At 30.8% G+C, this 4,882-nt stretch overlaps 1 long non-coding RNA gene and 1 pseudogene across 1 annotated transcript; both read left to right on the top strand.

The window, feature by feature from the left end:
- Positions 1–2,691: 2,691 nt before the first annotated feature.
- On the top strand, positions 2,692–2,925 carry LOC120121994. The gene is made up of 2 exons (XR_005516032.1): positions 2,692–2,723; positions 2,864–2,925. It is a non-coding gene; the product is annotated as an uncharacterized LOC120121994 (long non-coding RNA).
- Positions 2,926–3,219: 294 nt separating this feature from the next.
- Positions 3,220–4,218, top strand: LOC120122244 (annotated as a pseudogene).
- The last annotated feature ends 664 nt before the right edge of the window (positions 4,219–4,882 follow it).

Here is a 4,882-nt window from a genome sequence, read left to right as displayed (position 1 = left end):
TAAATATACTCTTTTTGGCCTTGTCTATCCACTACTCCCCTGTATATTGCTTTTATACTACTAGTCGACGGTGTGCATTAGAAATGATTCCATATCAGGTAGGATATTGCAAATGAAGGCATGCAGAGACAGAGATAAATGAAGATCATATTACTAGTAGAGTGTTACTTTTAAGGTTGTGGTTAGGGGTGTAAATTAATAGGCTGAAAGCGTTTTCGTTGTTTAAATTTTATATGTGTTTGCATTTGTTTGTTTTAAAAGGTTTCCGTCTTCAGTGCGTTTTAGCGTTCACAAACATGTTCGTGTAGCGTTCGTTAACATGTTGATTAGCGTTGTGATATGTTTAGACAAAATAATAAAATTACAGTCCTTAAGCTCTTTAGATTTATAGTTGAACTCCAAAATTTAACTTGTGTTCAATTTTGTCTCTACTTTCACCTATATTTAAAATGTAAAAAAAAATAAAGGAGAATCGGGTAAATTAGCTTATAAATGAGTTTGTTCGTGAACATAAACGAACTGAACACATTTGTGTTTATTCGATTATTAAATGAGATAAAAAATTTATTTATATTTGTTTATTAACTTAATAAATGAACAATACATTGAATACTATTCATTTGCCTCTAATTGTGGTTCAAAGTTATCAACATACTTCTATAAGAGATTAAAATATTATATTTATATATTTGAAATAAACATCTAATTTATGATATAAAAACCAAAAGAATATAAAACATAAACTCCATTCTCTTGAATACATTTTTTTTCCTTCTAATCTTCATGTAAATATCAAATCAATAAAAAAATTTATCCCAAAATCACTAATTTAGTCCTCAAGATACCAATCCAAAATGGACCCAACAATTCACCACATCAAATTTCTTTTGTCGGTGTAGGCCATGATACGGCGCCTTAAATTTCCGTCGCCTGATTCCACAAGTTAAAAAAAAAAGGCTTTATAAATTATTGGGTAAATTTGCTATTTAGTATCCCACCTAATCTTATGTTCTGTTTGATCACTCCTTTATTTTAAAAATATCGCAAAATTCTTTAAAATATATATATATTATCAAATATAAAAAATATCTATTAAAATTATAAAATATTTTTTATTAAGTAGAGAGGTATTACGTTTTTAAGATAAATACTAAAATTCAAACTCACACAAGATAAAAAAACATAAAAATCTTGATCACTCAACCAATTAATAAATTTCTATAAAATATCTTAAAAATTGTGAGAAATAATATATATGTTTCTAAAATTATTTTAAATTTTTTATACATAATAACTCCTTATTAAATCGTGCACATTTTTTATATGATAACTATAAAAAAATTAAAGAGACAAACATAAGGAAAAATCAAAATCAAATTAATCAAAAAAAGTTAAAACGTAAAAATAAATCTTTTTATTATAATACAATCATAAAAATATATTAAGCCTAAAAAGAATCATCTCAACCAATAAAATTTAATTTATTTATAATAATCCTCTCAAAAAATTATTTATAAAGAGAAATAATATTAACGGAAGAATAAAAAATATAAAATTTATGTAAAGTAATATATTTAATAAATTAACTATTATTTAATATTTAATTAGTATAAAAAATTATTTTAAGGACTAATTTTAAAATCTTATCCATAGTTTGAATGTGTGTCACGGAATTAGTCCAAATTAAGATTGAGAAAACAAAACAATATATCGATGAAGCGCAGATAATAAAGTTGGGAAAAATCACGATTTCCGGTATCCAAATCAGAAGAGAAAAAGAAGAACGAGAAGCCAAATCGAGAAGAAATCATGGTAAGCAAATCATTACTCGCTAACTTTCGATTAGATTAAACAAAAAGTTGCTGCTTCGGTTCCCCTCGAACAATTAGGGTTTTCAATTTTTGAACGTTTCGTTGTAGATCTTACAATCCTAGACAGTGATAGAGGTATAGTTATATGAATATGATTAGTTTTATATCTAATTTACCTGATTTCATTCATTACCCCTTCCAATTCCCCATTTTATATTTGTTGAATTGATGCGGTTCTGTTGATTTCATGATTTGAATGTGGTTTAATATCGTATAGCTGAATAGAATTTTTACAATTCTTAAAAGAAAAATCTTTTAGAGGTATGCTTCTTGGGAATGTATTTAGGCTGATTGCTAAATATGTTGCTGTATTAACAATTTATTTGATGATGGCTTTGGATTAATGCTGTTACATTTTTTTTTTCGTTCAAGATTTTTCTAAAGCTTGTGTTCCCCCTCCTTCCATTGGAAAGTAATTGGAAAAGGATTAACCTGCTTTCTTTGTGCTTTTGCAGTCTTCCCTTGCAGCTGCTAGAGCAGATAACTTTTACTATCCCCCAGAATGGGATCCAAGTCAGGTATGCATAGTTTAGATTATTTGCCGCCTTCAATTTTTTGGTGGGTTTTAGGAAAATTTTGCTGGAGTTAGTTATGATTTATAGCATTTCTATCTTTAAATTTTGGTCTATATATGAATTAATTTCTTAAGTTGTTTGGTTTAAAATATCCTTGCCAAGCTTACTTTTTCTGTGAAAGTTCTTTCTAAGTGGTAAATGTGGGTCTGATTTTCATTCTCTTTTGCTTTAAGGTTCGAAATGCCTTTCAACATATGGTGTGGCGGGTGCAACTCTATGATTGCAAAAGGTGTACGGTCAATGCTGAAAAAGCAAGGGGAATTATTATTCTACAAAGGTATCTTGTTTTACTAATTGCATAAGACTCATTATAGTTCATTTTAATCTATTCTCGTGTAAATTTTCTTGTTTTCATTAAATTCTGTTAATTAATTTTGCTCTCACTGATTGGTATTCCTAACAATTACTTGTTTTTAGATATGGAGCTTTACCATGAAGTCTGCGTGCTGCAAACATGAGATAGTCATTCAGACAGACCCAAAAAATTGCGAATATGTGATCATTAGTGGGCTCAGCGGAAAAACTGAAGTGTATGATGTTGAGGATGCGGAGACATTAGAACTCCCTGCTGAAGAAGTTTGTAGTAAGTTATATGGATTTATTGATTATTATTAGATAATTACTTTAACTATAGGGTGTCTTAACTTTGCTTGAAAACTATTATTATGGAACAATTGGACCAATGGCAGTGAACAAACTTCTTTGGATAGTGGAATAAATTTAACAAAAAAAAAAAAAAAAAACCTTGAATCTCTGTAACTTCCAATCAAAGCATGGGTTGATTCACAGGTCTCAATGAGGGTTAAACCTATAGACCTGTGCTTCTTGCTTACTGGGAATCAACTTTTTTTTGTGTTTGTATTGTTGGTTTTTACAATTATATTTGTTCTACAGAAAGAGGCAAGCTTGCAGATCCATTTTATCGTCTTGAACATCAGAGGATTTGAAGAAGAAAGAAGCTGAACCATACTAGTTCGGCTTCAGCGTGTATCTGATGCCAGGCATTCAGATGATTATTCCCTCAATAAAGCTCTACGTGCTAAACTTAGAGTATGTTACTACGCTTAGATTGGGTTTGTAGGTTACATATGTGATGAACTTGCTTGCTAATTTTTGCTCTGTTCAGGGTCAAAAGAAGAGGGTTCTTGAAGAAGAATCTGCTTCAAGGAAAATGGGCCTAAGCATTCGATTCCTGCCTGCAAGTGAGGAAGACGGTGCCTCTGCTGCAGGAGTCAAATTTCCTTCCAAGTTTGAGAGAAACAGGAAAGATAAGAGAGATTTGATTAAAGCTGCTTCAATCTTCCCTGGATCATCTGGATCATCCTCGTCCAATAAGAAAAGGTTGGAGCTAGAGTCCAGAGAAGTAAAATCTTGTGCAGCTGCAGCTTCCAACTTGTTGACAGGGGGATTCAAGCCATCATCATGGTCAACAATGCCGTGAAGAAGAGTGTTTCCTCCAATGCACGGAAATTTTAGCTCGAGTTTTGGTACTGCTGCTTCATTCACATATGTTTAAGAATTAGCTCGAGTTTTGGTACTGCTGCTTCAATTCACATATGTTTAAGAAGAGCTGGGATGGATGGATTCCAACCTCTAGTGTTTTCTTGTGCAAGATTGTGGTGGATCATGTATATTAGTATGTATCTATTGCTAGTTAATATTCTCTTTGGTCAGTAACAAATCAGTTAGATGTCATATAGGTATTGTGTGCGACTTGATCATGTTGAGAAATTGGAACGAATTGGATGTTTTTGCTCTCATTTTTACATGTATCGTTCGAGTTTATATAACATCATGCCACTTAATCCTTTGGGCATTTCTTTGAACAATCATACAACTTTAGTGGTAAAAGTGTTTTTTTAGAGGGTTTGATTTAAGCGGTTATTTTACAAGGTGTGTGTTGTCTATATAGACTTGGTAAATTTGATCCGATCCTGATTACCTGAATTGATACCTGAAATAGACCCAAACATGATGACTAAAATTCCCAAAAACCGAACCGAATCTTAATTGACTTGAGTTTTGTCAAACCAAAAGTAATCCGAATCGAAAGCAACTTGAACCAAAAGCAAGTGAATCGAAAATAACATGAACCGAAAGTAACTCAAATTTAATTTACCATAATACGATCTAAACTGAAAATTGACCTGATTTTAACCCGATAATTGAGTTAAAGTGTATAAAAAAATACTAAAATAACTTATTAAATTGGTTTTCAATTTACTTAAATCAAATTGTGAATTATAATGAGTTAATTGCATCATATGTCCCTATCTATGACTCTCATTTCAAATTAGTCCCTAAACTTTTAAACATTTCAACTTCATCCTTAAACTATGACTATTGTTCTAAATTAGTCCTCAACTTTAACATTTCATTTCATCCCCAAGTTATAATTTCATCTTAAATCGGTCCCCAAACTTTTTGAATATTTCA

This window comes from Hibiscus syriacus, unplaced genomic scaffold (genome assembly GCF_006381635.1).
Source record: "Hibiscus syriacus cultivar Baekdansim isolate YM2019G1 unplaced genomic scaffold, ASM638163v2 tig00110384_pilon, whole genome shotgun sequence".
NCBI classification, from domain to species: Eukaryota; Viridiplantae; Streptophyta; class Magnoliopsida; order Malvales; family Malvaceae; genus Hibiscus; species Hibiscus syriacus.
This window is presented reverse-complemented; position numbering and strand designations above follow the sequence as displayed.